The sequence below is a fragment of the Pelophylax lessonae genome (genome assembly GCF_965119305.1).
Source record: "Pelophylax lessonae genome assembly, chromosome: 12".
Lineage (NCBI taxonomy): Eukaryota > Metazoa > Chordata > Amphibia > Anura > Ranidae > Pelophylax > Pelophylax lessonae.
In genome coordinates, this window is record NC_138779.1 from 35,072,246 (window position 1) to 35,095,282 (window position 23,037).

Sequence of the window (23,037 nt, forward strand, 5' to 3'; positions counted from 1 at the left end):
ATATCCCAGGATGCACCACTGTTTGTGCCAACCCACTTGGATAGTTACAAGAGCCTGTGTGTCACTGGCTGGGTTTCCTGCACTGTCCAACAGGCTCCCCTATTGGATACAATGGGAATACTCCCTCAGCCCAGATGAATCACACCCTGGACACATGCAACAGGCCTAACTATTAATCACGCTCCCCTGATAAGCAGATGGAGATACTAGACTTTGGCTACCTAGCACCTACCTAGGAGGGTGCTACATGTGCATGGAAACATAGGCTAAAATAGAGGACAGTTAGAGGCAGAAAAGAAAATGTCAGATTCCCCTAACAGCAGTTGTAAAAAAGTCCTGTGTGCATGAGGCCTTATACTTCCGTAGATTGTAAGCTCTTATAACTTCTTTATTCCCCTTATCCCCCCCCCCCTATTTCTTAATAAACTGCAAACTCCTCCACCTTCTGTATCCTGAATTCTGCTCTAATAGACTGAAAGCTCCTTCAGCTTTGGAAACCTAAATTTTTCTCTAATTGATTGTAAACTCACCACCAACCTTCTGTATTCCTTCCTATTACCCTAATACATTATATTACCAAAAATATTGGGACTCCTGCCTTTACACACACATGAACTTTAATGCATCCCAGTCTTAGTCCGTAGGGTTCAATATTGAGTTGGCCCACCCTTTGCAGCTATAACAGCTTCAACTCTTCTGGGAAGGCTGTCCACAAGGTTTAGGAGTGTGTCTATGGGAATGTCTGACCATTCTTCCAGAAACGCATTTGTGAGGTCAAGCACTGATGTTGGATAGAGATGGGCTCGGCGTTTTCAAGTTCGCACCTTTGGACACCTTTGGGATGAATAAGAGTGGAGACTGCGAGCCAGGCCTTTTCCCCAACATCAGTGCCTGATCTCACAAATACGCTTCTTGAACAATGGTCAAACATTCCCATAGACACATTCCTAAACCTTGTGGACAGCCTTCTCAGAAGAGTTGAAGCTGTTATAGCTGTAAAGGGTGGGCCAACTCATTATTGAACCCTACGGACTAAGACTGGGATGCCAATAAATTTAATGTGTGTGTAAATGAAGGCCTCCCAATACTTTTGGTAATATAGTGAAAATTGTAAGCTCTTCCACTTGTTGTATCCCTCCTTTCATCCAGATAGATTGTTGAATAATTTTGAATGCCAATTTTTTAGTTTTTTATTTGTTAACAAAGTTTGAAATATCCAATAAATTTCGTTCCACTTCATGATTGTGTCCCACTTGTTGTTGATTCTTCACAAAAAATTACAGTTTTATATCTTTATGTCTGAAGCCTGAAATGTGGCAAAAGTTTGAAAAGTTCAAGGGGGCCAAATACTTTCGCAATACACTGTACTTTAATAGATTGTAAGCTCTTCCATCTTTTGCATCCTTCCTTACACCCAAACAGTTTATAAGCTTTTCCACCTACTGCATTCCTTCCTGAAACCCTAATGGATTATAAGCCTCTTCCCGTCAACCCTGGGCGGTGGTTGTAGGGGGCCGGGGCCTGCGGGCAGGAGGCTTATCTGAATCTGGAAAAGCAGTGGAGTGACAAAAAACAAGAGACATTTTTTGACAAGTTCTTTATTAAACATGAAGACTGTCCCCCATTGTAGGTCCAATGTGTCTTCTTCCTCCGGTCTTCTCCCTCTGCTGTTTTTCCCTACTGGGGTTTCTTGTACCTCTTCTCTCTCTGGTGATTTCTTCTTTCTCTGCTGCCACTGACCCGCTAAAAATAAAAAAAAATTGTCTTCCTCCGACGATGGCTGCCTCCGTTGTATCAGCCAGGGCCGGACTGGGTATGAAAACCAGCCCTGGAAAAAATGACATACCAGCCCCACAGCATTGCGTCGTCATACCAGCACAACGTTGATTTCTTGTTCATAAAAGGTAAAATCATGCATTTTAATGCACATTTAATGAGTGCATTATTTATAGATAAGACAGATATAAAATCACACAAAGGACTTAGACCCCGTTCACACTGGGGCGACTTGTCAGGTGACCTGGTCGCCTGACAAGTCGCCGTGGGTCGTCTGCCATAGAGTAGCACAGGACCCGTTCTAATAGGAGCGACACAAGTCGCTCCAACTTAGAAAAAGGGTCCTGAGCTTCTTTGGGGTGACCTGGAGCGACCTGCATTGACTTCAATGATATGAAGTCCGTGCAGGTCTCTCCGAGGTCGCGGTGCGAGCTGTGCACCGCGACTTCACAGGTCGCCCTGGCAAGTCGGGTCGAGCCTATGTGAACCGGCTCTTGTATATAAAGAGCAAAAAAAAAAAGTTGTAAACGTGGAGCAATCATCAAGATTAGACCCTGTATTAGGGGGAGGGGGGGGTGGATCAGCATTATATTAGGGGGAGGGGGGGCAGCATTGTATTAGGGGCCTTAATATGCTGATTTCCCCCCCCCCCCAATGCAATACAAGAGGATGAGGTTCCCCCCCTCCCCTAATACAATGCTGATCCCTCCCTCCCCCTAATACAATGCTGATCCCTCCCTCTAATACAATTCTGATACCCCCCATCCCCCTAATACACTGCTGACCCCCCCTGGCCTCCTCCCCCTAATACAATGCTGATCCCCCTCCTAATACAACGCGGACCACCTCCCCCTAATAAAATGCTGACCCCCCCCGGATCCCTCCCCCTAATACAATGCTGACCCCTTCCCCAGCCTCCTCCCCCTAATACAATGCTGACCCCTTCCCCCTAATAAAATGCTGACTCCCCCAGCCCCCTTCCCCTAATACAATGCAGTTCCCCCCTCCCCCTAATACACTGCTGATCCCCCTCTCCCCCTAATACAATGCTGATCCCCCCCTCTCCCCCTAATACAATGCTGATCCCCCCCTCTCCCCCTAATACAATGCTGATCCCCCCCCCCCCGGCCCCCTCTCCCTAATACAGACAAAAAGGCTAGAGTACAGATAAAGGGGGGGGGATCAACTGGAATTTGTTATGTCCATAATTAAATACGTAAAAAAGAAAAAGGCCAATGGCCTGAATGCCCCTCGTGGACTAAACTGACAAATGCCATGCATACAAATAAATGGTATTTTATTCAAAAATATTAAAAAGTATTCAAAGAGTACTTAATACAGATTATGTCACTAAAAGAGAGACAATAAACATGTATATAGTTTGTTAAAACATATTGTACATATTAGATAGTGGTAATGGAATATACATATCGCCTGACATGTTTCGGACATCAGCTCGTTCCTACATTGAACACCTTGACTGCTTTTGCTCCCTATGTGTAAACTGAGTGATATTTGGGCACAGGTGATACACCAGCCCTGGGTCCCTGTGACTCGCACTAAACAGTTGGCTTGAGAATTGCACTATGCACTTTCCTATAGCATCCTTCCACCAGTGGCACCTGTCATTTTTATGATAAGCAGTACCCTATCATCAGCTATATTTTGTGTTGGCATTGGAGAAAAGCTAAGCACACCAATCTCTCACGGATATGTATATATATATATATATATATATATATGAACTGGGATACAGCCTATGAAGAAGGACGCCACCCTCTTTATGTCCGACATGTCAGGCGATATGTATATTCCATTATCACTATCTAATATGTACAATATGTTTTAACAAACTATACACATGTTTATTGTCTCTATTTTAGTGCCATAATCTGTATTATGTACTATTTGTATACTTTTTAATATTTTTGAATAAAATACCATTTATTTTTACGCATGGCATTGGCATGTATCAGTTTAGTCCATGAGGGGGCCAGGGGGGGTGGCGGATCAGCATTGTATTAGGGGCTCTAATATGCTGATTCCCCCCCTTCCCCGGGCATTGAGTCTTACCTGGCTTTTACATGCGGCATGGCAGGCAGCTCATGTTCTGCTCTGCTGACACTGTGACCTGTCTTGCTGCTGCTGCTGCGATGATGCTGCTGGCGTCTGTGTGGGAGGGATCGGCGCGGACCGTCATGCAGAGAGATGAAGGAGACGATCCGCAGCCGCCTCCCCCGTCGGATGTAACGTCATGCCGCTCACAGCGGCTAGCGTAGGAGAAGGCAGCTATCCATCGCTTGAGTCGGAGCGCAGCGGTGGCCGTATCAAGCGGCCTGGACGGCCCCATCTTAAAGCGGCCGGACGGTCCCATCTTAAAGCGGCCGGACGGTCCCACCTTAAAGCGGCGGTAGCGGCCCCATCTTAAAGCGGCCCACCGGGGAATTTCCCGCTATCCCGCTAAGCCAGTCCGGCCCTGGTATCAGCTCCTGTTGTCTGCCATTTCTTATATATTAATGGAGCATGGCCATCCGGTGACATCACCTGGAGAACCCCCCCTCCCTTGTGAGAAGAAACCACCGGAGGGAGAAGATCAGAGGAAGAAGACATGTTGGAAATTCTTTATTTTTAATACAGGACTTGTCAAAAACCGTCTCTTGTTTTTGTAATGGGGTACAATGTACCCCGTACTTAGTCACATGGGGGGTGGGATATGGGGCCCCCTTTTCTTAAAGGGGGCTTCCAGATTTCTGATAAGCCCCCTGAACGCAGACCCACACAACCACTGCCCAGGGTTGTCGGGAAGAGGCCCTTGTCACCATTAGCATATGGACATGGACAAAGCACCCCCCCTGTTGAGGGCATGCAGCCTGGTATGGTTCAGCAAGGGGAGGGCGATCGCTCGTCCCCTCCCTTTCCTGGCCTTCTGGGCTGCATGTTCAGATAAGGGTCTAGTATGGACTTTGGGGGGGGGAGGGCATGCCATTTTTAAAAACATTTTAGCATGGGGAGCCAAATCCATAGCAGATCTGAAGGACCTGGTATGGACCTGGGGGGCACACCATGCCGTTTTTTCATGATTTTTTTTTTTTTTTACATTCAGCTGATGGCTTATCAGTTGTTAAGATCACGGTGGCTGGCTGGCTTCCAGGCCCGCTCCTTAGAAAATATCTATATACAGTGTGTTTAACCACTTGCCGTCTGCTTACGGTAATAGTACTGCGGCAAAGTGGCTCGTTATCGTCTGATGACGTAGATATACGTCTTCAGACACTCCCCTTTCTCGGCGGCGTATTCAGTCACAGCGGGAGTCGGGCCAGGGGAGGATCAGGGGGGCCAGGGGACGATCGTCGGGGATCTAGTGTGGAGACACAAGCGGGCGGATCTCCTAAATGACAGGCAGGGTCAGATTACAGGGTTCAGCATAGCTGAACCCTGGATCTGTCCTTGTGTCACTCAGTCACCTCCCCCCACACACGCCAGTAAGCACCAGGCATACATTAACCCCTCCCTCTCCAATAAAATTAACCCTTTCCATGCCAGTGTCATTTTTTACAGTAACAGTGCATATATATAGCACTGATTACTGCAGTAACGTCACTGGTAACCCCAAAAGTGTCAAAAATGTCAGTCAAGGGTCTGATCTGTCCGCCGCAATGTCGCAGTCCCGCAAAAAAATCGCAGATCGCCGCCATTACTCGTTAAAAAAAAAACAACAAAAATGACAGAAATCTTTCCCTTAGTTAGTAAACGCAATAACTTTTGCGCAAACCAATCAAAATACGCTTATTGTGAATTTTTTTACCAAACATAGGTAGCAGAAAACAAATTGGCTAAAAATTTAAAAAAATTTAGATTTTTACATTTTTTGGGGGGGAATTTCATATAAAAAAATGTGAAAAATATTGTTATTTTTTCAATATTTACGCTCTTTTTTTGTTTATAGCGCAAAAAGTAAAAATCGCACAGGTGATCAAATACCACCAAAAGAAATCTCTGTTTGTGGGAAAAAAAGGACGTAAATTCCACTTGGGTACGGCATCGCACGACCGCGCAATTGTCAGTTAAAGTCGCACAGCGCCGAATCGCAAAAAGTGGCCCAGACGTAAGACAGCAAAATCCTCTAGTGGTAAAGTGGTTAAAGAGAAAAAAAAAACATAAAACACAAAATGCATGAAACTGCATGCAAAAATTAGGGTTTAAAAACATATTTGCCCCAAAAAAAAAAAAGCATTAAAAAACGCAAATTGCGGCAAAATCGCGGTTTGAAAACCCACAAAAAGTACTGCAGAAACTCTCAAAAGCAAACTGCATATGTGTGAATAGAGCCTTACAGTATTGTCAAAGTGATCTAAGAGTTCGAGACCAATAGTGGATTGTAGTGGGGTGGAAAGAGGTGGGATAGAGCATGGAACCATTTTATTATTAAACAGGCCAAAAGATTCTGTGGCATACTCAGATGCCATTGGTTTGCATATCGGCGTACAGTGTAGACTAAGGAATTGCTTCATCTTCCCTTTAAAATAGATTGTGCCATGCTACCAAAATCCAGAGTCACACCATGGCTGCTTGTCCTGCATGATCAATCAGAAAGCCCCAGTCTGGGTTTTCCTTCATGGCTTGCTATCCCCTGATACCTAGTTCACAGGAGGCATCTTGCAGCCTTGCAATACGTCTTCATATATAGACACTCGTTTCATCTGACCTACATTTGTCCTCTCTACACTTTAAAAAATCTTCCAGCTTCTCAAACATCTAAACTTGTCAAAATAGAAAATGGCCTTTCATTTAATAGCCGGTATTTTCATGTTCGCTACGTACCTGCCATTTTATCATTGCAGAGTCACATTACGGCAGCCGCTAGTCAGACTCGCCTAGGATAGATTTACGCCGGCTCCGGCTGAGATTGGATATTCTAAAAAAAAGTAAAAGCTATTGCAGCGTTTACTAGTTGGTTTTCTATGACCCCCAATACGTCACCCACCACAAATGTCACTCCGATTCATTGGGTATTTAATAGGGCTGTTAGTTCACCTGCAACTCCAGAACACTTACATAGATGACATTTTGAAGGCAGTTTCTCTGACTTGTGATCCTTCACAACCTATATTACTGCAAACTCCAGCCCTTGATTGGTCTACATCTGAAGTAGCAGAGCAAGGGCCAGCATCTCCAAATCAGAGGTATAACTAGAGCCTTCAGGACACCAGTGCAAGAAACCATAAAGCGCCCCCTCACCGATGGGGCCCTTTTCTCTGGTCCCGGGCCCTTCCCTCTGAGCCTGGGGCCCTTTCCACTGATCCTCCAGTCATGGGGCCCTTTATAAGCCCTAGTTCACACTGCTGTGACTTACCACCGGCACACTCTCCACCTCATTTCTTTTCCCGATGTTTATGCACTCTCTTAGCACTTCAATACTCTTTATTTTTCATCATCACACTCACCCTATGGATAACATTTCTAGCTGCTTGGCTCCCTGCTATGGGGTTTTCCATCATCACTCACCACCACAATACTATAATTTATAGCCATACATTGGTTTTTATCTTATTACTCTATTACGCCATTATCTTTTCAGATATTTACTTTAACCACTTGCCGACCAGTCACGTTGACTGTACTGCGGCAAAGTGGCTCGTTCCTGTCCAGCGACGTAGACCTACGTCGCTGGACTCCTCCCCTTGTGGGCGGCACGTGCGCGCCACCGGAGGCTCGCTCCTGCTGTATTCAGTCACAGCGGGAGTCGGGCCAGGGGAGGAGCGGCGGTGATCACCGCCGCTCTTTCCCGATCGTCGGGGAATCGAGTCTGGAGATCCGCCCGCTTGTGTAAACAAAGCGGGCAGATCTTCTAAGTGACAGACAGGGTCAGATTGCAGGGTTCAGCTTAGCTGAACCTGCGATCTGTGTCTGTGTCACTCAGTCACCTCCCCCCACACACGTTAGTAAGCACCAGCATATGTATAGCACTGATTACTGTAGTAATGTCACTGGTACCCCCAAAAGTCTCAAAAATGTCAGTGGAGGGTCCGATCTGTTCGCCGCAATGTCGCAGTCCCGCAAAAAAAATCGCAGATCGCCGCCATTAGTCGTTAAAAAAAAAAACACCAAAAATGACAGAAATCTTTCCCTTAGTTAGTAAACGCAATAACTTTTGCGCAAACCAATCAAAATACGCTTATTGTGATGTATTTTTTTACCAAATATAGGTAGCAGAAATCAAATTGGCCTAAAATTTAAAAAAAATTTGATTTTTACATTTTTTTGGGGGGGGGGAATTTCATATAAAAAAATGTGAAAAATATAATTTTTTCAAAATTTACGCTCTTTTTTTGTTTATAGCGCAAAAAGTAAAAGTCGCACAGGTGATCAAATACCACCAAAAGAATTGTATCGGTTTGTTGGTACCTCAGGCCAATAAGAAGTGGGACTTTTAAGGCAGGTATGGAATATACGGGAAAGTACAAGCAAAAATTGCTAATAATAAATAAATAATAATAATGATAATAATAATAATAATTGTTTAATTCTTAAAACATATGTACAGTGAAGTACAGTTGCGTGAAAGGGTTATAGACCCTTGTGAGGTTGTGTAATAGAAGGAGGGTTAGTGACATGTGAGAAAATAGTGACTTTTAAGGGTATATCTCTGTCTTTCCCTGCTGTTGAGCTTGGGTTGCTCAGATCAGAGATGTCTCCTATATCCTACGCGTTTCGGCCCTTTAATGGGCCTTTTTCAAGGTTGATTGTCACTATTTCTGTTGGTAAAATGCAGATTTGTGTTAAATATTTTTAGGTATCACCACTTTTGTGAATTATATAATAGTGGTGAATTTTTTCAAAATAGTACATACATATTGTTTTCTTTAAATCCTTGTGTGTTGAAATGGCTCCCTCTTTAGCACAGCGAGAACCTATGCGGTTTCCTGAAAATATATATATATATATATATGGGATTCAGCTACAAAGTTGATGGTGGTTCTACAAGTATGTTGTTGAACTTACATGAGCCGTGTCTCATATCTGGGGTAGATCATGTGAATCTCCCCTAGTGGTTAGTTTTGGTTCCGGTGCGTATGAAACCGGTTCTTAGCAAGGATGTCCTTGTGCCTTTAAATGGTGCAGTTCTATATGAGACAGGTACATGTATGGGGAAAATTATATATGTAATGCAATAATGCAGTATATACAGTATATAACGTTTTTGGGTTTTTTACCTTCATTATCAATTTGCAACAAATGGAGTCCCATGCGGTTTTCAGCCGGGTCACACTTAAAGAGAGGGAGAAAAGACTCCTTCAGTAATGTTCCTCCTTTTCAGGGTTGAGTATGTGGCAAGGGTAGTATTTAAAAACTTACATTTTTCTGTGCGCCGCTCTTTGTCCTCTCCCATCCCCATTCGATTGGGGAATGAGAGAGGCAGTGGTTCCCCGGCCTTTTATCAGACTCGCGCATGCGCTGTGAGCGCCGCACGTCTGAAACCAGATCACATACAGCTGGTGTATGTCTCTGGTGCGCCTGCGTCCTATGGACGAGTGCGCTTCCAGTTTCCACCGCTGTTGCTCACTGGCGCGGCCGCCGACACGGAGAGGACACAGGTTACAGACTGGCAGAGTCTGAGGGGCCGATGTCGCTGGCTGTTACGTTGTGCCTGTAAGAAGCCCCTAGGAAGGAAAACAGTGGGAGATCCTCCCAGGGGCTTACCGTGCCGGGTGTGCTATAAGTATTTGGAGATTTTTCAAGCAAGGATTCAGTACATGGCATAAGTGCATTATAATTTGAAAACAAGAAATATATATATAAAAAAAAGGAGAAAAAACATTCCATATAATTAATTGCAGTTTTAATAGCAGTATAATAAGTAGTCAGGTTAAAGGGAAAGGAGGGGGGAATTTTCCGGTTATATCCCTATTGGAAAGGAATGAGGAAAGTCTGTTAGATCGGTCTTTTTGAAGCATAGGGAATCTAAAAGGGAAATTCGCATTCTTGTCATGTCTTTTTATCTCCAACTCGTGTTTTTGATAAAAGATATGTATATATATATATGTATCTTTGGACGAGTTTTTTTGTGAATGGATTGGATTGTGTGATGGAGAATGATTATGAGTATGGGGTGTGTCAATGATTGCTTCATTGTATTCTATCCCTTCGTAGCGAGGTTTGTATGGGTGATGTTTTTTGAACAAGAGTTTTTGTGAATGGACTTTCTCAAAGTTTTGTCATTTTTTCATTTTTTGGTGAAGGTTTCTATTCTAATCAGTTTTCCCTGATGAGAAACCTTCTAAAAAGGGGGCATAGCTTTCTACTTCATTTAGGCCTGGAAAGGTGGTTGCGTTGAGACGTTTGATCCATCTCATCTCTAATTGAAGCAGGGTTTTGTTCCAGTCGCCCCCCCTCCTCGGGATGTGGATCCGTTCTAGGGCCATGAAGGATATTTTTGGCATCTTATGGGCGTGTTTATAGGCCACGTGTCGACCCAGTGGTAGGTGAAAGTTACACATTTCCATTGAATTTACGTGTTTGTTGATCCTCTTTCCGAATTCCTGTCTTGTTTTACCTATATAAAATGCATTACATTCGCATCTCATCATATACACCACGCCTTTAGTCCGACAATTGGTGAAGTGTTTGGGTTCAAATGTTTCTCCATTCGGTAGAGTGGTTTTAGTGCATTTTCTTATGACTTTGCACTGGTCACATGACCCACATGGGTATGTGCCTTTTGTCTTACATGGGTCTTTGCGTGTACCTTCTTTAAACTCGCTATGAACTAGTCCTTGTTTGACAGATCCTGCCTTTCTGTATGTGATTGGCGGGTGGTCCGTGAGGAAGTCTTTCACTGTTGGGTCCTCTCAAAATTGCCCAATGTTTTTCCAAAATTGCTTTGATTTTTTTATTTTCGTTGGTATATCTTAAAATGATTCGCGTTTTTTGGTCGGGTTGTTTGGGATCCTGGGATGGTTTTTTAAATAGTAACTCCTGTCTTTCCTTGGAGTTGGCCTTGTTGTAGGCTTTCCTTAGTGAGGTTTTGGTATAACCTCTTTCCATCAGTCTTGTGGTGAGTGCATCAGCTTCTTTTTTGTATTTTTCTTTTTTAGTGCAATTCCTTTTAATCCTTAAGTATTGGCTGTAAGGTATGGCTTTTTTTAGTGGGGGTGGGTGAAAGCTCGTGGCATGTAGAATTGAATTGCCTGCAGTTTCCTTCCTGTAGAGTGTGGTTTGTATGCGTCCATCGTGTTCCTTGTAAATCCATGTATCAAGGAATGGAACTTTCTTGTCACTGTAATTTAAGGTGAAATACATATTGTATGTGTTGTTGTTTAATGCATTTTTTAGATCCTTGATTTGGTTTTCTGGTCCTGTCCACACTATCAGAATATCGTCTATGTATCGTTGCCATAGAAGGATGTTATCAGTTAGCCAAGCATTTTCTTCTTTGATGAGGAAGTCTTCTTCCCACTCTCCTAGATATAAATTGGCGTAGGTGGGGGCACAGCTTGTGCCCATCGCCACCCCGCAGGTTTGAAGGTAGTAATGACCATCGAACGTAAAGAAATTCCGATTTAAGATGAATTCAAGCATAGTAATTATAAAGGTGTTAAATTTTTCATCGTGTGGGCTTAGCTGGTTGAGAGCATTCTTGATTGTTTCCAGTCCCTTATTATGCGGTATATTGTTATACAATGCCTCGACATCCACAGTGATAAGAAAGGAATCACTAGGGATGGTCATGTCGTTCATTATCTGTAACAGATGCATGGTGTCTCTGGTGTAAGAGGTCAGTTTTGAGACATGTGGTTTTAGATAGGCGTCAATCACTTTGCTTATGGCTTCGGTGATGTTGCCATTCCCAGATACTATTGGCCTCCCGGGTGGGTCGATCGGGTTTTTGTGAATCTTTGGGAGTGAGTAGAAAGTCTGTGTCTTCGGGTGTCTTGATCGGATATAGTTCCACAGTGTGGGGGAGATAGTTCCTTCATTTCCAGCTTTGTCAACTTTGGCGTAAAATTCCTCTTTGTATTGTTCAATCATGATGGGCATGATTTGTTTGTAACATTTCTGGTTGTTTAGAATTGTTTCACACATGTCTTTATACTTCGTGTTGTCCATCACGACAACATTCCCTCCTTTATCCGCAGGTTTGATGGTTATATTTTCATTATCTTGTAACTCTCTTAGGGCTTTTCTTTGACTTTTGGTTAAGTTTTGTTTGTTTCTTGTCATGGTCATTTTTTCAAGGTCTTTCGTAGTTTCCCTGACGAACAGGGCTATGGCTGGGTTCTGGTTGATCGACGGGAATTTATGTGATTTTTTCTTAAACTGTGCGTTGATATTTTCAACTACTGCTTTACTGGTATTGGTGGAGGTTGCGGTTTCTTCCTCATCGCTGTCGGTCCAACATTCTAGTCCCCCTTCTTCTAGGAGGAGGTTTAGGTCCCGTATAGCCCTGTATTCTGCCGCCGATAGTGCTGCTTGAGGTTCCGCTGTTTCGGGTTTCTTGCTGTACATAATTTTTTGTAATAAATTCCTTGCAAAGAGGTTAACATCTTTTATGGCCTCAAACTTGTCTGCTGGTTTGTTGGGACAGAAGGAGAGTCCTAATGTAAGAACTTCTGTTTGTTCCTTGGTTAGTGTGTGTGAGGAGAGGTTGATTATCGTGATGGTTTCTTTGTTCGTTCCTGTGTTTGGTTGTTGGTGTATTATTTTTCTTTCGTCTGTTTCCGCGCCTTCCCTAAAAAAGGCCCTTGTTTGCTTTGAGGTTGCAATCTCTGATTTTCACGTTGAGATCTTGTGAAGATTTTATGGAGTTTCGCTGGTGGGTTAGTCTCCTCCGTCTCTTGTGTATTCTGTTCTGTGGTTTCATTGTCCTCATCCGTGTTTTGTGGGTCTTCATTAGATCTTTCTGTTTCATATTGGTTTTCCCTTTGTTCTCTGTTTTTGGGGGGGAATCTTCTCCTCTGAGGGTTTGCCTCCGTTCCAGATGTATAGGACGATGAGTCTGAAGAGATATAGTTTTGTGGGTTCTTTTTCTGTCCAAATGGTGCATTTTTCCTCTGGTTCTTGTTGTTGTTCCAGCGGTATGCCCTGTTTTGGCCAAAGGCATTCTTATCGCGCCAGTACTTTTTTTCCTTTTTCCTTAGGATGTCCAAGCTGTGTTGTTCAATGTGTGTTTTTAGCTTTTTTTCTTGTTCCGAGTATAAGGGAAGTGGTTTGAGAGGGGTCAACAGATCATATGTCTCTTTTATCTCTTCATCTAGGTTTTTGAGTTGTCTTTCGTACTCATTTTGTAGAAGTATCATCAGATTTTTCGAACACTCGTTGAGTATGGCCTCCCAGTCTTTTTTCATTTGTAGGGTAATATTGTCCATAGTGGGAAAGATTTGTATTCTAAGTCCCACTGGGTTGATGTTTTCCTTTATGTAGCGTTGAAATGATTTGATGTGCCAATACAAGGCTGATTTTCTTTCGAGATGTCTCCGTAGTGTATTGAAAAGTGCCGTAACGTCAGAATTCTGTTGTTCATTGCCCTGAAAGTCTTTTTGAATCCCCGTCATAAGACTTTCCCACTCGTTGCCAATTAGATTTCCGTTTGTTTCCTCCTCCATTTTGTCTTTATCCTTTGTAATCCACAGACAACTATTATTCTTTGGGAAATTGGGTGTCTCTGATTTTTACACAGTGGAGTGTCGTTGATCAAATTCCTCTCTGTTGTTACTGCCCATGGGCATACAGTTTGGAAAAGATCGTTATGTGATTCCACTTGTGTACAATAAAATGTAATGTGATGGTAGTCCTGCTAATCGGCTACCATAGGTGAGTAAGGGAAGGTGAGGTGTTATAGAGATCGTGAGGTTTTGGATGTGTTTTCCATCCGGGTAATAATGTAGAGGGGTTTTTTTTGATCTCTATGACCCTATGTGTAGTCGGGTTTGCCGTCGTCCCTGGTTGAGTATTGTATCGGTTTGTTGGTACCTCAGGCCAATAAGAAGTGGGACTTTTAAGGCAGGTATGGAATATACGGGAAAGTACAAGCAAAAATTGCTAATAATAAATAAATAATAATAATGATAATAATAATAATAATTGTTTAATTCTTAAAACATATGTACAGTGAAGTACAGTTGCGTGAAAGGGTTATAGACCCTTGTGAGGTTGTGTAATAGAAGGAGGGTTAGTGACATGTGAGAAAATAGTGACTTTTAAGGGTATATCTCTGTCTTTCCCTGCTGTTGAGCTTGGGTTGCTCAGATCAGAGATGTCTCCTATATCCTACGCGTTTCGGCCCTTTAATGGGCCATTTTCAAGGTTGAGTGAAGGTCAGTGGTTGCAGCGCTGCTATTTTAAATATATATAAATAAGTGTTCATAAAACAATTTTAGAAAATGGTGATTAAACCATTCATGTAAATCATTAGTAAAGTGCTATTCAGTGCAATTATTGTGCAAAATACAAAAAATAAATAAAAATAAAATTGCAGATATTACAATGTAAAACTTCAAAAATGTAAACTGAGTGTGAATAGTCCATAAAACAGTTCTTTGCAGTAACAGGAGTAAGATGCTTGATCTTGCAACTTCGGGGTCTCCCCCTTAGGGTATCTACTTACCACTATGTGGTGTTTTTAGAGCAGATTGTAGTAAAGTGAGCTGTTGTTGTTCCTTGCAAAGCTGTTTGGACTGTGTTGGAAGCGATCCTTCTTCTTTAAGCGGTATTCTCAGGTGTCCTCATGAAATAAAGAATGGCTGGACATAGTGAGGACCGTTTAAACTGTGAATTTATTAGGTTAAAAATACAGTAGAATACTCACAAACATACAACATGATAAAGCCTATAAGTGCCTAAGTTAGGTGCGGTGGTGTATCGCTCCTCAGCGTTCTCCTTTCCGACCTGAAGTCACGTGGCTGCCTCTCGGCCAATGGCTATACGCGTTTCGCTGTGAACACAGCGTCATCTGTAGCTGGCTAATTCAAGGTGCCATCTGTGTTATATAGCCGCACTGAGCTATCCTTCCGGTGTATTGAATATTTGGATACTACTTGTTACATTTGATGATGTCTTGATTTGCTGGTGTTATGACTCCGATACAATGTATCTTATGTTGATCTATTCTGATTATGTGTTGTATCTTTGCCTTTCTAAATTACTACTTCTCTTACGATAACGATACCAGGTGTGTGCTAAATGAATAAATAATTCTAATTGTTGAGTCGGCCCCTAGTGGACTTCCTGGGTAACTGCTACGACAGATTGTGTTGTAGTCATACACATTCCAATTTGTGTCCAATCTAAATTACTATCTCTCTTATGTTACCAGGTGTGTGCTAAATAAATGAATAAGTATTCTAGTTGTTGAGTCGGCCCCTAGTGGACTTCCCGGGTAACTGCTGCCACAGATTGTGTTGTAGCCATACACATTCCAATTTATGTCTAATTGTTAATCAATAAAGTGCTGCAATCTTTTGGTAAATAAATAAATAACAAGTTGGAACAACTAGGTAGTTAGATATAAGTTAATAACAAATAAAATAAATTAACTAAATATAGAAAAATATTAAAAGTCATTTATAAAAAATTAAAAATCATTTATAAAACAATTAATGTCTATTTCTACGTTTAAACCCTTCGGTGTCATACTTCCTAATTTGTGTATCCACCATGTTTCGTTCTGTGAGATAGCTCTTGTCATATGTGTGCCCCTCCAATGTTTGACAATAGTATCTATTCCACAGAATTTCAACTTGCTTGGGTCTTTGTTGTGGCAGATGCGGAAATGGTTGGACAAACTGTGCTTTTGGAATCCATTTTTTATATTTTTGATGTGTTCTCTTAATCTGATGCGAAGTTCTCTTGTTGTGCGTCCCACGTACTGGAGACCGCATTCACATTCTAATAAGTACGTAACATGTGTGGTTCTACAAGTAATAAATTTGTCAATTTTGAATTGTTGCCCAGTAACTGTGGATTGGAATTGTGTTTCCTTTCTTCGCTTATTGTTTGTCCTACATGTGCGACATATAACGCAGTCGCCACATCTATAATAACCTTTTTGGTCTAAAAATGTATTTAGTTTTTTAGGAGGGTCTGGTATATTTCTTGCCAGTTTGTCCTTCAAAATAGGAGGTCTCCTATAAATAAAATGTGGTTTTTTTGGTAAAATCTTGCTGAAGGTTGGATCTCTCAATAAAATAGGCCAGTGTGTTTTAAAAATGTTTTCCAACTGTTTGTATTGTTTGTTAAACTCTGTGCAAAAAGCCATTTGGTAGGATTTTTCCGTTTTTGGTTTTGGTTTTAAGAGTTCCTTTCTATCAGTTTCTAAAACTTTGCGTTGAATCTGCTGTAAAGTTGCTGGTTTATACCCTTTATCCTTGAATCTTTTAATCAGTATCTCAGACTGTATCAGATAGTCTTGCTCTGACTTACAGTTACGTTTAATCCTAAGCAGTTGTCCTTTCGGTACTGCTGATAACCATTTGGGATGATGGTTGCTATTTGTTGGAATGTAGCTGTTCCTATCAGTGCTTTTAAAAAATGTTTTTGTAGCCATTTGATTCCCTGTTTTAAAAATAGTTAGATCTAAATAATTTATCTCTGATTGGTTTATGGTGGCTGTGAACGAAATTTGATATTTATTGTTATTCATACGTTCTATGTACTCTGCAAGAGATTCTTTAGATCCTTCCCAAATTATTAAAATATCATCTATGTAGCGTTTGAAACCACGTAGCTGTGGGTGGGGGTTCCTAAAAATATATTCCATTTCCCACTTACTCATAAAAATATTGGCTACTGTGGGTGCGTACTTAGCCCCCATCGCTACGCCTTTGATTTGTTTAAAAAAGTACTTATTGTGCCAAAAGTAGTTATTGCACATTGCCAATTCTAAAACATCTAGGATAAAATCAATTTGTGCTGGGGGTAAGGATTTATCTTCTTGCAGAGCCCATTTTACTGCTGTCAGAGCGTCTTTTTGCTTAATATTAGTATATAGTGAATTCACATCCACACTGGCTAAAATAGTATTATCAGTTGTGCTCAGGCTTTCAATAAAATTGATTGCATCTTTGCTGTCCTTGAGGTATGATGTAGTTTTTTGTGCAAGGGGCTGTAAATGGTAATCTATATATTCTCCAACTCTTGCGAATATGGATTCGATTCCATTTATGATCGGACGTCCTGGCGGTTTGGTCAATCTTTTGTGAATTTTTGGTACTTGATAAATAATGGGCATTTTGGGAGCCTCAGGTACTAAATATTTTAATTCTTTTTTGTTGAGTATGTCATCTTTATAAGCTTTTTTTGTTTTTTTGACCAACTTGGCTTTCAATTTATTCAGTGGGTTGCTCTTTAATTTAATATACGTTTCACTGTCATGAACAATGCGATCCAACTCTTCTATGTAGTCTTGTTTATCTAAAATCACAATTCCTCCCCCTTTGTCCGCTGGTCTTATTACAATATTTTTCTTTTTTTCTAATGCCTCTATATTTTGTTGTAGCTTCTTGCTACCAGGGACAGGGTGAGTCGAAATATTTTCAATGTCCTGTTGTACCAACAATTTGAAAACCTCTAAACATTGATTATTGCTAGGTTTCGGGTTAAACGTGGATTTATTTTTTAAAATACTGTGCGTGACTCCTGTGGGTGGTGGTGTGGTAATTTCTTTGGTGTCATTTTTGTTAGCGTAAAACTTTTTGATATTCAGAGTTCTTACAAATTTGTGCACATCAATGTATGCTTGAAATTTATTAATGTTTTTAGGAGGGGCAAATTTTAATCCTAAATCAAGTATACGGAGTTCCTCATCATTAAAAGTTTCTTTGCTCAGGTTATAAATTCCTGCTCCTAGTTGTTCCTTTTTCTTTTGTTTTTTCCCCCCTCTGCATCCTCTTTTCTTTCTGGGTTTTGTGGGTAGGGAGGTGGATTGTAAAATGGCGGTGGACCCTGTTGGTATCCCCTGGGTCTCCAATAATATGGGTTGCCCCTTGGGGGGCCCCAATACGACCCTCTGCCTCTGTTGCCTCTCCATGGTGGTCTCCCTTGTCCTCTGTTCCAAAAATCCCCTCGATATGGGGGTTGATGTTGATACCCTTGATAGTACTGAGGTGGGGGTCTTCTCCCTCTAGGTGATGGGGTATATTGGTTTAAAGATTCGTATCTGTTTTGTGTATCTACATTATACTGTGGTGAATCCGTCTCGTGTTGTGGCGTTTGATTGGCATATGACGTACTGGCTACTGGAGTTTGTGTTGGAAAAGGAGAGAAAATATTCTCTCTTTCTGGTGAGGAGTCTCTGGAGGGAATGTGCTCATCCTCCAGTAACTCCTGCCATTTATATATATTTCCTGCTTTATAGTCATTTAGGTCTCTCTGGAATTTTTTAATTTTTTTCCTTTGTGTATCCTTATCTAGTTTGGAAATGAATTCTTGTGTGCTTTTCATTTTCTCTTTATAATCATTTGTATTTACATGCGGCTGTAAGGCTTCTTTCAGGTTAAGGATCTTACTTTCCAACATTTTAAGTTTGCTTTTTCGTCTGATTAATATTAAATCTAACAATTTTTGCTCACATGTATTAAAGAAGGTATACCAGTTTTCATTCAAATCTTTATTATCTAGACCATCATTGGGACCCAAGTCCCAACGTAGTCTTCTGGGTGTCATTCCTTCTTTTATATACTGTTCAAGTGTGGTGATATCCCACCACACTCTTACCTGCTTATCTAACGTGTGTTTTAACGTTTTGAAGTTTTGCCCCATATCAAAGGATGAGGGGTTACCGGAAAATATTTCTTCAGTATTAATTTTCCTTTTGCTTATAAAATCAAAAAGTTCCATAGCTGCTGAGGTTGAAGTTTTTACAGTGAAGTGAAAAAACTGAAAGTATTGGGACTGTGGACCTCGCGCTTATGGGGTGTGTGGTGTTATCCAATTAAGTGTTTATAGCTGCCTGCTGCAATGAAAGTGCTAGTGCTTTAAATGAGTGAAGGTCAGTGGTTGCAGCGCTGCTATTTTAAATATATATAAATAAGTGTTCATAAAACAATTTTAGAAAATGGTGATTAAACCATTCATGTAAATCATTAGTAAAGTGCTATTCAGTGCAATTATTGTGCAAAATACAAAAAATAAATAAAAATAAAATTGCAGATATTACAATGTAAAACTTCAAAAATGTAAACTGAGTGTGAATAGTCCATAAAACAGTTCTTTGCAGTAACAGGAGTAAGATGCTTGATCTTGCAACTTCGGGGTCTCCCCCTTAGGGTATCTACTTACCACTATGTGGTGTTTTTAGAGCAGATTGTAGTAAAGTGAGCTGTTGTTGTTCCTTGCAAAGCTGTTTGGACTGTGTTGGAAGCGATCCAAAAAATAAATCCACGTTTAACCCGAAACCTAGCAATAATCAATGTTTAGAGGTTTTCAAATTGTTGGTACAACAGGACATTGAAAATATTTCGACTCACCCTGTCCCTGGTAGCAAGAAGCTACAACAAAATATAGAGGCATTAGAAAAAAAGAAAAATATTGTAATAAGACCAGCGGACAAAGGGGGAGGAATTGTGATTTTAGATAAACAAGACTACATAGAAGAGTTGGATCGCATTGTTCATGACAGTGAAACGTATATTAAATTAAAGAGCAACCCACTGAATAAATTGAAAGCCAAGTTGGTCAAAAAAACAAAAAAAGCTTATAAAGATGACATACTCAACAAAAAAGAATTAAAATATTTAGTACCTGAGGCTCCCAAAATGCCCATTATTTATCAAGTACCAAAAATTCACAAAAGATTGACCAAACCGCCAGGACGTCCGATCATAAATGGAATCGAATCCATATTCGCAAGAGTTGGAGAATATATAGATTACCATTTACAGCCCCTTGCACAAAAAACTACATCATACCTCAAGGACAGCAAAGATGCAATCAATTTTATTGAAAGCCTGAGCACAACTGATAATACTATTTTAGCCAGTGTGGATGTGAATTCACTATATACTAATATTAAGCAAAAAGACGCTCTGACAGCAGTAAAATGGGCTCTGCAAGAAGATAAATCCTTACCCCCAGCACAAATTGATTTTATCCTAGATGTTTTAGAATTGGCAATGTGCAATAACTACTTTTGGCACAATAAGTACTTTTTTAAACAAATCAAAGGCGTAGCGATGGGGGCTAAGTACGCACCCACAGTAGCCAATATTTTTATGAGTAAGTGGGAAATGGAATATATTTTTAGGAACCCCCACCCACAGCTACGTGGTTTCAAACGCTACATAGATGATATTTTAATAATTTGGGAAGGATCTAAAGAATCTCTTGCAGAGTACATAGAACGTATGAATAACAATAAATATCAAATTTCGTTCACAGCCACCATAAACCAATCAGAGATAAATTATTTAGATCTAACTATTTTTAAAACAGGGAATCAAATGGCTACAAAAACATTTTTTAAAAGCACTGATAGGAACAGCTACATTCCAACAAATAGCAACCATCATCCCAAATGGTTATCAGCAGTACCGAAAGGACAACTGCTTAGGATTAAACGTAACTGTAAGTCAGAGCAAGACTATCTGATACAGTCTGAGATACTGATTAAAAGATTCAAGGATAAAGGGTATAAACCAGCAACTTTACAGCAGATTCAACGCAAAGTTTTAGAAACTGATAGAAAGGAACTCTTAAAACCAAAACCAAAAACGGAAAAATCCTACCAAATGGCTTTTTGCACAGAGTTTAACAAACAATACAAACAGTTGGAAAACATTTTTAAAACACACTGGCCTATTTTATTGAGAGATCCAACGTTCAGCAAGATTTTACCAAAAAAACCACATTTTATTTATAGGAGACCTCCTATTTTGAAGGACAAACTGGCAAGAAATATACCAGACCCTCCTAAAAAACTAAATAAATTTTTAGACCAAAAAGGTTATTATAGATGTGGCGACTGCGTTATATGTCGCACATGTAGGACAAACAATAAGCGAAGAAAGGAAACACAATTCCAATCCACAGTTACTGGGCAACAATTCAAAATTGACAAATTTATTACTTGTAGAACCACACATGTTACGTACTTATTAGAATGTGAATGCGGTCTCCAGTACGTGGGACGCACAACAAGAGAACTTCGCATCAGATTAAGAGAACACATCAAAAATATAAAAAATGGATTCCAAAAGCACAGTTTGTCCAACCATTTCCGCATCTGCCACAACAAAGACCCAAGCAAGTTGAAATTCTGTGGAATAGATACTATTGTCAAACATTGGAGGGGCACACATATGACAAGAGCTATCTCACAGAACGAAACATGGTGGATACACAAATTAGGAAGTATGACACCGAAGGGTTTAAACGTAGAAATAGACATTAATTGTTTTATAAATGATTTTTAATTTTTTATAAATGACTTTTAATATTTTTCTATATTTAGTTAATTTATTTTATTTGTTATTAACTTATATCTAACTACCTAGTTGTTCCAACTTGTTATTTATTTATTTACCAAAAGATTGCAGCACTTTATTGATTAACAATTAGACATAAATTGGAATGTGTATGGCTACAACACAATCTGTGGCAGCAGTTACCCGGGAAGTCCACTAGGGGCCGACTCAACAACTAGAATACTTATTCATTTATTTAGCACACACCTGGTAACATAAGAGAGATAGTAATTTAGATTGGACACAAATTGGAATGTGTATGACTACAACACAATCTGTCGTAGCAGTTACCCAGGAAGTCCACTAGGGGCCGACTCAACAATTAGAATTATTTATTCATTTAGCACACACCTGGTATCGTTATCGTAAGAGAAGTAGTAATTTAGAAAGGCAAAGATACAACACATAATCAGAATAGATCAACATAAGATACATTGTATCGGAGTCATAACACCAGCAAATCAAGACATCATCAAATGTAACAAGTAGTATCCAAATATTCAATACACCGGAAGGATAGCTCAGTGCGGCTATATAACACAGATGGCACCTTGAATTAGCCAGCTACAGATGACGCTGTGTTCACAGCGAAACGCGTATAGCCATTGGCCGAGAGGCAGCCACGTGACTTCAGGTCGGAAAGGAGAACGCTGAGGAGCGATACACCACCGCACCTAACTTAGGCACTTATAGGCTTTATCATGTTGTATGTTTGTGAGTATTCTACTGTATTTTTAACCTAATAAATTCACAGTTTAAACGGTCCTCACTATGTCCAGCCATTCTTTATTTCATGAGGACACCTGAGAATACCGCTTAAAGAAGAAGGATCGCTTCCAACACAGTCCAAACAGCTTTGCAAGGAACAACAACAGCTCACTTTACTACAATCTGCTCTAAAAACACCACATAGTGGTAAGTAGATACCCTAAGGGGGAGACCCCGAAGTTGCAAGATCAAGCATCTTACTCCTGTTACTGCAAAGAACTGTTTTATGGACTATTCACACTCAGTTTACATTTTTGAAGTTTTACATTGTAATATCTGCAATTTTATTTTTATTTATTTTTTGTATTTTGCACAATAATTGCACTGAATAGCACTTTACTAATGATTTACATGAATGGTTTAATCACCATTTTCTAAAATTGTTTTATGAACACTTATTTATATATATTTAAAATAGCAGCGCTGCAACCACTGACCTTCACTCATTTAAAGCACTAGCACTTTCATTGCAGCAGGCAGCTATAAACACTTAATTGGATAACACCACACACCCCATAAGCGCGAGGTCCACAGTCCCAATACTTTCAGTTTTTTCACTTCACTGTAAAAACTTCAACCTCAGCAGCTATGGAACTTTTTGATTTTATAAGCAAAAGGAAAATTAATACTGAAGAAATATTTTCCGGTAACCCCTCATCCTTTGATATGGGGCAAAACTTCAAAACGTTAAAACACACGTTAGATAAGCAGGTAAGAGTGTGGTGGGATATCACCACACTTGAACAGTATATAAAAGAAGGAATGACACCCAGAAGACTACGTTGGGACTTGGGTCCCAATGATGGTCTAGATAATAAAGATTTGAATGAAAACTGGTATACCTTCTTTAATACATGTGAGCAAAAATTGTTAGATTTAATATTAATCAGACGAAAAAGCAAACTTAAAATGTTGGAAAGTAAGATCCTTAACCTGAAAGAAGCCTTACAGCCGCATGTAAATACAAATGATTATAAAGAGAAAATGAAAAGCACACAAGAATTCATTTCCAAACTAGATAAGGATACACAAAGGA